This window comes from Ambystoma mexicanum, chromosome 7q (genome assembly GCF_040938575.1).
Source record: "Ambystoma mexicanum isolate Mex_15411 chromosome 7q, UKY_AmexF1_1, whole genome shotgun sequence".
In the NCBI taxonomy this organism is placed as follows: Eukaryota; Metazoa; Chordata; class Amphibia; order Caudata; family Ambystomatidae; genus Ambystoma; species Ambystoma mexicanum.
In genome coordinates, this window is record NC_090941.1 from 413,173,676 (window position 1) to 413,186,147 (window position 12,472).

Genomic DNA, 12,472 nt, shown 5'->3' on the forward strand with positions numbered 1-12,472 from the left:
TGCAAGGGGACAGGAGAGGTAGAGACTGCAGCAGGATTGGCCAGCTCCTTGCATATTTTAAAGAGTTTGGCCGAGTTGTTAGATGCTGCAGAGATGCAGACTTGGATGTGGGCTCTCTTCTTGATGCGGACAGAGAGCCGGTATTGCCTTTGGAGCAGGCGGCAGGCCAGTTTGTCAGAGGATGTACCGGAGGCATTTCCTCTCAGCCACCCTGCACTTGCGTTTAAGGGTGGCGAGGTCTGAGTCATACCAGGAGTTGCACTTGGCTTTGGGCTTCAAGCTAATCCTCATGACAGGGTCAAGAACATCAAGAGTATCAGAGATAGCAGAGTGGAGTATGGAGAGGACTGTGTCAGGGGGCGAGTCAGCCAAAGGGGCAGGGTGGGTGTGAAAGCGGCGCTGAAAGCCTCAACTGATACATGCTTCATGGGTCGGATAACCGAGAAGGTAGGTGGCAGTGCTGGAGTTGGCTTGGCCTGAGGGGTGGAGAGAGTGAGCTGGGAGAAAAGGAGAAAGTGATCACTCCATGAGAGAGGTGAGGTCAGAGGGATAGAAAGAGGAAGGTCTGTAGAGATCAGAACACCCAGAGTGTGCCCTGTAGAGTGAGTCAGGCCAGAGGGGAGGATAGAGAGTGAGAGAGAGTCACAGAGGTCGCAAAAGAATCCAGAAGAAGGACAGGAAGCATTCAGGTGAATGTTTAGATCTCCAAGAAGGAGGAGTTGATTGGTCGAGACCAGGACGGAAGAGGAGAGAGGTCCATCCATTCAGAGAGGAAGGAGGAGATCTGAGCAGGTGGCCGATAGATGGTAGCCACAGTAAGGGAATGGCTAGGAGAGAGAGAGCCTGCAGATGAGGTATTCGAAAGAAGAGTAGGCCTGTGTATAAATGACAGAGGCAGGAATCCACTCAGGGAAGAGCAAGGCAACACTCCCTAGGGAGTGGTTGGACCTGGGCATGGAGAGGATCTTGTAGCCGTCAGGGAGGAGAGTGTCAAAGCTTGTGACAGAGCTGGCCGTGAACCATGTCTCGGTGAGACCGAGGACATCGAGGTCAAGTTCTTTGAGGAGGTGGCAGATGTCAGAGGAGTGTTTGACAGCTGGGCGATATTTGAGTGTGGCAATATGGAAAAGGTTGCCATCCTTAAAATCCTTCTGGGGAGGGGTACAAATCAGATGTATGCCCTGCGGAAGTGTTGAAGAAGCCTGAGGAGGGGCAGAAGAGGAAGGAGGAGAGGGCAAGGTAGCACAAGAGACAAATCTCGTTCTTTAAGAAGTTTTGTTGAAAATGGGTCAAGAGGGGTTTGCCAGTGCATAGCATGACAATTACTGAAGTAGTGAGTATTAGTTGAAAGGAGTCCAAGCCATCTGGAGTGATTGTAATCCACTGTTGATGTGGTATTCACTGCGGGATGCTCTTGTGTGTCTTCTTATATCTTTCTCTAAAGTGATTTAGGACCGGTGCTGAATGCTGCCTGCTGCTAGGGACATCAGCCCATTCCAGGTTGCCTTGGGACTTCTTCCCACAATCATCTTACTTGCGGTGCACAACTACCAGGACATTGGCCCGGCAACACCAGATTGATGCTACCATATCTCGTCCAGGGCTCCACTCACTGCCCCCCACACCAGCATGCTTAGATTCGATGTTACAATACACAATATGCATTGCAAATAAGCCACTCACACATGACTATTGGACATCCCTCCCATGCCCACGCAGGCCAAGGGCAGAGTGTTTTGTGACGCAGGGGACGCTGCCCGTTGATATGTACCACGTTAACCTACGTCCTCGCTTCTGAACCTTTCAGAGCTGAGGATCAGACCCTCTGCGGCAAAGCCCACATGGGCGAAGTGTGCAGTGTTGTGTGACACAGGACCGCAGGAGATGCTTCCTGTCGATACATAGCACATTGTGCTACGTACACACTTTTGAACCTTTAAGAGCTGAGGATTGGGCCCTCTGTGGCAGAACCCATTCAGTCCAAGGGCGCAGTGTTGTAAAACGCAGGACCGGAGGAGATGCTGCACATTGATACGTAGAACATTGCGCTATGTTCACGCTTCCAGACATTTAGAAGCTGAGGATTAGACCCTCTGCGGCAAAGCCCACCAGGCCAAGGGCGCAGTGTTGTGCAACGCAGGTGTTTGGTGATGAAGGGGTCAGAACGCAGAGTGCGAGCATACAGCACAGTCATCGACCAGCAGCAACCGCAAGGTAAGAAAGGTGTGGCCATGGGTCGCAACCATTACTGCGTCCCACTAAACTGTCCTACCTGGAGCTCACTTCCATTTCAACGCATGTCTCATTCTGCACTGCCTCTGCACACCAATTAGGTTTGCCCTCTCCTAGGTAGCTGTACTTTGTTTTTTGTGTCTCCGCTACTGTGTCTCTGCATACTCTTGCATTCCGCTGTATTTCTTCCTTCCAGGTGATTGTTTTGGCCTCTACCAATGGTTCTCTGCATTCCCCGGCATTCTTCTGTATTTTTATCCTTTCTAGGTTAATGTTTTGGACTCTATCACTGTTTCTGTGCATTTCTCCTGCATTTTCACTGCTTTTTTTCCCTCTAGGTGAGTGTTCCTGCTTGTGCTTGCACACGGCTTACTGTTGTGTCCACTAGGCCTTTCTCTTCTTCTCTAGGTTCCCTATAACTCTGTTGTATACTGCTGGTGTCCTCTAGGGCTTTTCCTCACTAGGCTGAGCTGAATCTGGTTGGCTCCCACCCCTGTTTCCACCCACTGCTTGCTTACTCCCCTTGTTTACTCGTCTCTGTCTGCACTCTGCTGTTGCCTGTTGTTTCCCTCTGTTTCCCTCTTCACTCATCCCCTCCTGTGCACCTTGTGTGGTGTAGGTTTGTGTAGTGCTTCCTTCTCTTCTCTTCTCTCCTGCCCTTTCCCTTTCCTCTATCACACCCTCTATGGTGCTCTCAATTTCCCTCACATTCTCCAACTGCTTCTCTACTCCTCTCACTAAGACAGGAAGGAAGACGCTAAAGGAGGATACCCTGTTCCCTAATCCAGGCCTTCCCATCACTGACACCTATGTCAGTTTCTCCTCCCCAACATCCTCTTTGTCGTTCCTATGGACCCTTCATATGGCCGCACTTACATCCCTCTTTCCTCTTTTCCCATTAATGGTGCTTCATAGTCATCCCTGAGCCCAATATTTGACTATTTGATAGCCTCACCAACTTCCTTCCTTCTCCTGCTACTCCTTCTACCACTTCGCTGGCTCCTCTGCCACCTCTTTCTTCAATCTCTCTGCCTCCTCTGCAATATACTACCTCTCTGGTCCCTGAGCCACCTCAGTCCTCCACCTTTCTGGCTTCTCTGACATCTACTGCTCTCTAGCTCCCTCGTCAGCCACCTCCCCTCTGGCTCCCTTGCCACCTCCAAGCTCCAGCCCTCTAGCTTCCTTGCCATCTATCGCCTCCCTGGCTCCTTCGCTGCCCCCTCTTTCTACCTCGCTGTCTCCTCTGCCACTTCCCATGGGTACTCATCTCTCTTCCACCGCCCGCCCGAAGTCTTAAAATAGTAGCAACCGACTCTACGTGGCTACTCACAACACTTGCTCTGCTGTCAAACACTCCTCTGACATCTGCCACCTCCTTGAACACCTGAATTTGGAGGTTCTCATCCTTACCGAGACATGGTTCAAGGCCAGCTCTGTGACAGGTTTTGACACAGTCCTCCCTGAGGGCTACAAGGTCCACTCCGAGCCCAGGCCCAACAGGCCCGGAGGTGGAATGGCCCTGATCTTTCCTGAGTAGATTCCTGCTTTCATCATCCCCATTCAGACCTATTGCTCCTTTGAATGCCTGGTCTGCAGGCTCTCTATCTCTACCGGCCTTTCTCTGACTTTGGCCACCATCTACAGGCTACCTGGCCTGGTCACCCTCTTCCTCACTGAATGGACTGACCTCACCGGCTCTCTCCTCTCCTCTGCTTCTCAGCATCTCCTCCTTGGGGATCTCAACATCCACCTACACTCACCAGGCCCCTCCTCTGGGCATTTCCACAACTATGCGACTCTCTTTCACTCTCCATTCTACCCTCTGGTCCGACACAATCAGCCGGACACACCTTGGAGGTTCTCATCTCTTCAGACATATCCATCTCTAATCCTATTACTACTCCTATCTCCTTGACTGACCACTTCCTTCTTTCTTCTCACTTGAAGCTTCCTGTCCCATTGGCAAAGCTGCACCCAGCACTGCCACCTTCCTTTGCAGTCATTTGTCCTATGACACAAGTGTCAGTGGCAGCCTTTGCTTCCACTTTCTCTCTCCCACCCACTTCTGCGGCTGACTCCCACTCTGAGACTGTCCTTTCCAACCTTCACCTTTCTATCTCTAACACTCTGGATAGCCTTGCCCATGTCATGAGGATCTACCTGAAGCCTGACACCAAGTACGACTCTTGGTATGCCACTGATCTGGCCACTCTGAAATGGAAGTGCAGAGTAGCTGAGCGCAAATTGCGGTATCGGGTGCACTCTCTGACAAACTAGCCTGCTGCCTGCTCCAAAGGCAATACAGACTCTCCATCTTCTCTAAGAAGAGGGTCCATATTCAAGCATGCATTTCTGTGTCCTTTAACAACACGGCCAAACTTTTCAAAACCTGAAAGGAGCTGGCTAATCCTACTGCAGTATCTACCGCTTCTACCCCCACTGCATGGCTCTGGCTTCTCATTTCACCACGAAAACCCAGTACATCCTGTCCGCACTTGCCTCCTCTTCTCCTCTCTCTCCCTCTCCCGGGTCCTCCTTGGCCGCCCCCTTCTCCTCCTTCTCTCCTCCCTCTCTCCTATAACACCTGATGATGTTTCTACACAAGTCAGTTCTATGAAAGTCTCATCCAAACAGGTGACCCCCTGCTTCTCCAGAAATATTAAGAAAATATTGTTTCTCTCGATCAAGCCTTGGGCGATTTCTATAATCACTCCTTTGCCACTGGTTTTTTCCTCCTCTCTTCTAAAGCACTCACTTGTGCACACTCTACTAAAAAAGGCTTCTGCCAACCCCCCATTCCGGCATACTATTACTCGATCTCGGTCACCCCTTTCCTGGGCAAACGCATGGAGAAGTTGGATGTCTCCCATCTAACCCTCCACACTGAATCTGTTGGTTGTCTCCATGACATCGGTCTGGCTTCAAAGCAGCCAGAGGTACGGAAACTGCTCTACTGAACACACGTGAAAATGTGCTCTCGCACCTTGACTCCAGCTCTCCCTCTGTCCTCATTCTCCTTGCCCTTTCCTCTGCATTTGACACGGTCAACTACCTGTGATGCTGGAAATGCATCTGAGGGACAGGGCCTCTGAATCCTTGTCCTTTTTCTGTTTTTACCGTATGTTCTGTTATGTTTTCTGCCCCGGAGTCCATGTGGGACTCCTGGCAGTGCAGCTCTCTCTTTTGGTTTGGTGAACAGACCCATGGGATACCCTTATGGCACCCATGGGTAGGGGTACAACCCTGTGCCCCTAGTGTATGTTTTTGGGCACCTGTGGGTGACCCCAGAGCAGGGTATGGGCTGGTGGCAGCTCCGTGCTGAATTCGACAGGTGCTCCGGGTGTCCTCCATTTTGGGATACCCTGGCCCTGCCATTGGGATCTGTTGATTCCTAATAGAAAACAAGATGGCCCCTGTGGCCTCTTGCTTTCTATGGCCTGTTATCTTGTTTTCCCAAAGTCCTGGGAAGCCCTGTCTCTGTCCCTTTCCCCTGACTGGCTGTTGGGTGGAAGTTCCATGTATGGTATTGTTGTGAAGGCCCAGCTAGACTGGCTGGAGCCTTCCCAGTGACTGTATGTTGTGGGTACCTCCTGTGGGTGGGACCTGGGTGAATGGAGTGTGTGACCAATATACACTTCTTGTTGTGGTTGTCTGGTTTCTGGCATGAGAGACAAAGACTGAGACAGCCCTGCCCGAAACTGGCCTGAATGCAGTGTGTAGTGTTGAATGGCTGGGTACTTGTCCCAATCCACATTCCCTGTTGTGAGTGTCTGGAAGGGAGGAGTGTGGCCTGAATGCACTGTGGGCCTGATTGGCTGACTGACTGCATGAATGCCCTGCAGTATGATTGGCTGCTGAGTGTGTGCCAGCAGCGTGGATGAGAGAGAGGATAGTATATCTGGGGACCTCTCACCACTGGAAAAGTGTTCAGAAGGGACCTTTGGTTGAGAAGCGACCATTGTGCTCCTGAAGCGGCCAGGGAGCTGAGTCTCCACTCTACGAGTAACTGGAACTGCTGATTCTCGACGTCCAGCTGGAAGAAGAAGACTTGCTGTGGCATTTGCTTCGACCGATCCGAAGGCTGACGAGATCGCCGAGGGCTGACCCGAGAGAGGACCTGGTAAGGCGCCCTCTTCCCGTGCTCCGAGGGACCATCGAGCACCGCTCCATCTTCGCCGAAGCGCCCTGGAAGACAGACCCTCGAAAGGCTGTCGACCCGAGACGGGACCGCTGAGGAGATCGAAGTGAAGCACCCGGACATCGACGCCGTCGAAGTCCATTGCCGTCGACCAGGGTTCGCAGGTTTGTGAAACCGCTGGAGGCCCGTCGAAGTTGTGTTGCCCAGCCGTGGGAACCACTTGATGCCGTGCCGCCGACGACCGGAGCCGTCCGCTCCTTTGCCTAAGAACATTCAATGGAAGGACTCTCTCGACCGCATCGTCGACCGCTTATCCTGCCGGAGAAAGTCGAGGCCGACCAACGCGCCGAGGAGAAACCTGCCGGTGGGTTTCCCGCCACCCGACGACCTCAAAGACTCGGACGACTCGACGCCCTTGCTGGGCTTCCGTCTCTACAATCTTTGCGGTCCAGAACTATTGTCATCGAGGTGCCCCGCACACCTCCGCCTTGCAGGACGCCGACGCCCCGACGCCGACGAGCACCGCTCGGACGAAGCTGCCGCCTCTTCGACATCGTTCTACCTCGTTTGTCGACGGACGTTCGACGCCCCGTGCCTCCCGCTTGAAAGGGAAGGCATTCAAGAAGGGCCGTCGATTCCCCGTCGCCGAACAGCGAGTCCCTCGACGTTTGTCGACGCCTTCGAGGAGCTCGAGTCCACCAGGTACATTGGGGGGGTAAAAACATTATAGGAGAGAATAAGACTTACAGAGCAATATATGGACTGGGCTGGTACTATATCTTTCTTTACAGGTTGCCCAGGTGGGGGGATCTCCACACAGAACTGTGCCTAGTGGTAGGGGTCAGTATTCTGCCCATTGCTCAACCATCTTATTTTCTCTCCTCTCTCTATTGCTGGTTTCACTCTATTGGTCTGTGTGATATTGTACAGTATTGTTCATGCACTTCAATGAGATCTAGGGTGGTACCACTTTAGGATTGTAAATATTTGTCATTGTAGATTTTGCCAGAGTACAAAGTGAGTTATCATGATAAATGTACATAACCTTAACTTTTGATTATATAAAGACTGTGTTCTAACCAATACAGAGTGTGGATATTCCTTTGTGGGGGATTGGGGGATACACTGTACTTAAGAACCAGCCTGCATCACCTCCTGAGAAGCTAGGCCTTGATTGCGCGACCATTGCTACCGAATAGAGAATCTTGGCTGGGGTCTCCTGTGCCTCCCCTCCACCATATAGGGAGCGGAAGTACAGACACCCCCCACCGGTCGTTGAGGCCCGTCTCTCACACCACCCCACCCTGATTAATCGTCTCTGCGAGACCATGGGAATCATAGATCAGGCCCTGGCATGGCTGACCTCCTTCCTCTTGGACCACCCCTCCCAGGTTCAGCTAGGGCCGGTTCTCTCCACCACCTCTCTCATCAGATATGGTGTTCCCCCGGGGCTCTATCCTCTCACCCTGACTCTTCAATATCTATCTGTCCCTCCTGTTCTTTACCTTTTCCTCTAACTTTCATAGTTATGAGGATGACACGCAGCTCTCTTTCAGGCTACTCTCAGCCTCCTCCTCCTCCTCGCTCGTACCTGACTGTCTATCTGCTATTCAGGCAGGGTGTGCCTCTAACCATCTCTGCATTAATGCCAGTAAGCCTGCAATCCTGCTCATTGGGACACCTGTTCCCGCTTTTCCTCTCTCACTCTGGCCGCCCTCCTTGGGCCCTCTCCCCTCACCCTCCTATGAGGCAATAAACCTTGGGTTCATCTTCGACTCCACTCTCTTCTTCTCTCCCCACATCATGGACCTTGCCAAGAAGGCCCATTTCCAGCTGCACCTCCTCAGAAGTATTCTCCTTTTTCTCATCTTCCCTCAGAAGCTCACTGTCTCCAGAGCTCTGGTTCTCTCTAGGCTATACAACTGCAACAGCCTCTTTCTTAATCTGCCTAGCTCTACACTTCGCCCTCTTTAACTAATCCAGAACAGGGCTGTGAGACTTATCCTTGGCCTTGAGCCCAGGAACTGCATCTCTCCGGCCCTGAAATCACTGCACTGTCTACGTTTGGCTGCAAGGATCAAGTTCAAGACCCTCTGCATTGTCCACATGGCTTTCTGGGGCCATGGCCCTCACTATCTTCAAATATCTCTTCCTAAATACTTTCCTTCTAGAGCCCTCTGCTTGTCTATCGCTAATTCTCTGCGGTTCAGTCGCTTCTCTGAGCAGAGAATGGGGGGTAGATCTCTCTCCTCTGCAGGTACCTCCCTCTTGGGGGTCTTGCAGGTCTTTTGGCAGTTGGTAAATTCTCTTGACTCTTGATTGTCTCTTAAACAAATGAAAGCAATGTCTGAACCAAAATGGCCAACGTGTTTTGGTAATCTGTATGGTAACACAATAGGGGCTGTGTTGGGACTGCCTGGTTTTGAGAAAGCCTGTTTAAATCAGGAGTGGAGATTGCCGATAGAGTTGGGAGCTATTATGTCCTTAATCAAGTCATGCAATGGGTGGTGTCTACGCATCGGTTGTGTAAATTACAAACTGGTTTTAGAAAAGGACATTCAAAGTCTCTGAACGGTATGATTCTCTGTGTATTCCAAGATCAAGCCTGTGAAAAATCTGAGGGGATCTATTTTATGGCTTCTACAGACCTATCTAATTTCTCCGATAGTGTGGACCAAAATCGGCTTTGGGATAAATTATTAGATTGGGAGCTGCCTTGGGGGCTCCTCAAACTACTGATTGGCCTGCACACAAATTCTGCCATCAAAGTCAGAATGAATAAAGAGGGCGATCTTTCATGTAGAATAGAGGTACACACCGGCCTGGGGCAGTGGTGCGTGTTGGCCACCTGCCTCTTCAATTTATACGTGTTAGATATTGGGGACGACTTAGATAGGTTTGCCTTTGCATCACCAAATGTAGGGGGCCACAAAGTCCCATGGATCTCATATGAAGATGATTTCCTTTTATTTGACATCACTCAGATTGGCCTACAAAGGCTCATGAATGGGTTTGCAGAATATGCAGCCTTGAATGGGCTAAAGATCAACCCCTAAAATACAAAACTCCTGCATTGGCTAGAGGGAGGAAACATAGAAAACTGGTGTGGTAGTTGAGAGATACTAGGCTTGGGTGTTCAGACACCTTAGTATGTTTGGGATTTCATATATTTGCTCAGCCATCCTGCAGGAAAATATGTGAAGGATTACAACTGAAAGCCGTAGCTCTGTCTATACAACTTGCGAAGCTGGATCGCAGGTATGGCAGATTTTCAATAAAACCGTCTATACAATTTTATGAGGGTAAGATCATCCCTAAACTTGTGTATGGTTTGGAATGCTTATGTGAGACAATTATTGTAGCTTTTGACACTATTGAGGCAGTGGTAGGGAGACAGTGCTTGAATGTCCCAAACGTCATCCCAATGGCAGCTATATGCTTTGAGTTGGGTTTGGTCTCAATTAAAGCCTGTGTGTATTGAAAAAAACCCAAAAATACCAAATTAATAAACCCACGTTTTGATTCGCTATATGAAGTCTGTGGGTTCAAATGTTATTGAATATGTCTTTGGGCAAGGACAGAGATGTTTTGGTACAACATGCTGATGATTGTGATAAGATTTGGGGGGATCTTGCATTGGATAGGGCTAGCTTGTTTGAGAACCCGGACAAAGTTAAAAACGCAAAGACTGACTTGAGACTGTGGGGTGATTTCGTTGAAACATCTTCCAAAGGAACATAAGAAAACAAGGACAATTTCACATATTTAATTTAAATTTCTGAACAAATATTTTCGTAATTTGCTCCTTAAATGAAGACGGAACTTGCTGTTATCCAAGGAAGTGCTTTTGAAGAGATGGTCAATTCAATTGGACGATTCTGTTTGCCGGTTTCCTGGCCTCCCTGATAAAGTTGAAACTTGTAAACCTCTTTTATTGGAATGTACAGTGCTCAACACCAGAAGTATGACCTATCTGTAGAAGTTGTGTAGTTTTTTAAATATGTTTCAGTCGACTCTTTGTGACAATGATGTGTTTGTATCTATAATACTTCAGATGAGTTGGAAATTGCATCGTTTCTGAAGTTTTTAAATTTCAGATAAGTCTCGTGCTGAGCTAACTTAAGTTTACACTGTAGTAGGGATTGGTTTTACATATTTGGAAATAATTGTCTTGTTTCAATATTTAATTCTTTTAACTTTAGGATGTGTCAACAAATGTATGATTTTAGATCGTGTGAAGAACATTGATGAATTTGTGTATTTTGTTATGTTAAGGTGTGAATAAGCCGAAACAATAACATATAATTAAAAAAGCTCACTGGCTTCCCATTTTGCAGATGCCAGTATTACCTGGGAAAGCTGCAGCAGCTGCCCCAGCCACAAAAGGCAGAGCGACAGAAAAACATAACAGTACTAACAGCAAGTCAGGAGTGATGCATTAGAAGAAAGATCCTAACTACATCTGACATCAAGCTGACACCGTGGATCATGGGCGCCAACGACGCCACCGGAACAAACACTGATGCCACTGCTTGTCTCTGTCTTTCACTCACTATGGAGTAGAGTGGCAGATGTGGATTTCTACATATGTGTGCAGAGAGGGAAATCATTGTTTGGGGCACTATACACAGGCACATTATGCAACCACAAAATGTAATAATGATCGTGCACCCAACAGCTGGTATGCAGAGGAGCATCACACCTATGTGACCCAGTCACCTCAAAGGGGGATTGAACATTCCAAAAGTATTCTTTTTAATTCACTCACTGCTTATGTATTCTCTGGAGGATAGCTCAGGGTCAACACGCTCGTTCGATCCCTGCTGCCGCTCAGGGTATTAAGCGTGTATAAATACCCAACTACAATTACTATGTATGCACAAATAAATCTCTGCATAGGTCAGTTACTGGAAGGGCTTTGGTGTTAGGAATGGTGAGGGGAAGCAACATCACCCATCCAGAATTTGATAAGGTTAGCGTCTGTGTGTTCTCTCTGACAACCTACCAATCACATGCCACCTTCATACTCACCAACCAGCCACATTTATGTTTGTTTTATTGTATAGTTTAAAGCGCGGAGCCAGCTCGAAAGCGGGAGAGCGCTGTACAGGATGTGGGTAGCCAGCATATCTTTTAGCATTACTGCAGCACTGTGAGTTATGGTCTCTGTAGGCACCAGCCTTCATCTGTCCGGCAAAGATATTGAGATGGAAGATGGCGTGTTCTTATGTTGGAGCTAGGAAATGATCATGAACTGGCATGATTTAACCCCTGGACCCACAGCGTGGCTTGTGTTTTAATCGCTTCTGATTATGCAGGCTGATATCTGTGTTGTGGCATGAGTGCAGACAGATGTGCCAAGCACTGAAATAAAATCGACACCACCATAACATTGTTTGTCTATCTGTATCTTTGCTAACATAGTATGTGGCATAGAGATGTGCAGGTTGTTGCATGAGGTCATGCACTGCGGCACCTGTCCCAGTAATCTGAAATGCCTCCATTGGGAAAGGCATGAGGTGGTAACACTGTCTGGAGGGAGTCATTGGGAAGGGAGGTAGGAGTTGACACATGATGTTGTAATAGCACCACTACCACGCGCATGCTGATCAAGTCTAACACGGTGTGATGTATTATGGCCAATAGTAATACCCAGGGCCAAAGGGTTTTGCTCGTCCTTCTGCTTCCCTACTCCCTGATTAGGTATAACTTCGCAATGTAACATTAGGTATCATTCCTCAAAGCATTCCTCATGGGAGTCCTCAGCTCATATACCTTGTCCTGACGTTGTACATGAGTATTTTTCTGACAGTCACTAATGATAGTGATTCTCCTGCTTTTGATTTGGATGTCAGCAATTAGTCAGTATGCATCACTCACCTGTGTAATCGTGCAGTGTTACAGACAAGTTGGAATTGAAAATGCCCCATGTTAATGACTGTGGTCGAGGGAAGCAGGGGCCTTGTCAGGGTTGCGTTGAAAAAAGACTGATTGTGCTCCCTGTCAACAGTGGTTTTGCAAGACATAGGGCAGCATGGAGCAGGGTTCCCAGTGCAAAACTATGTCTTTCTAGGTCCCTGCGCTGCCACGGTGAGTGATGCG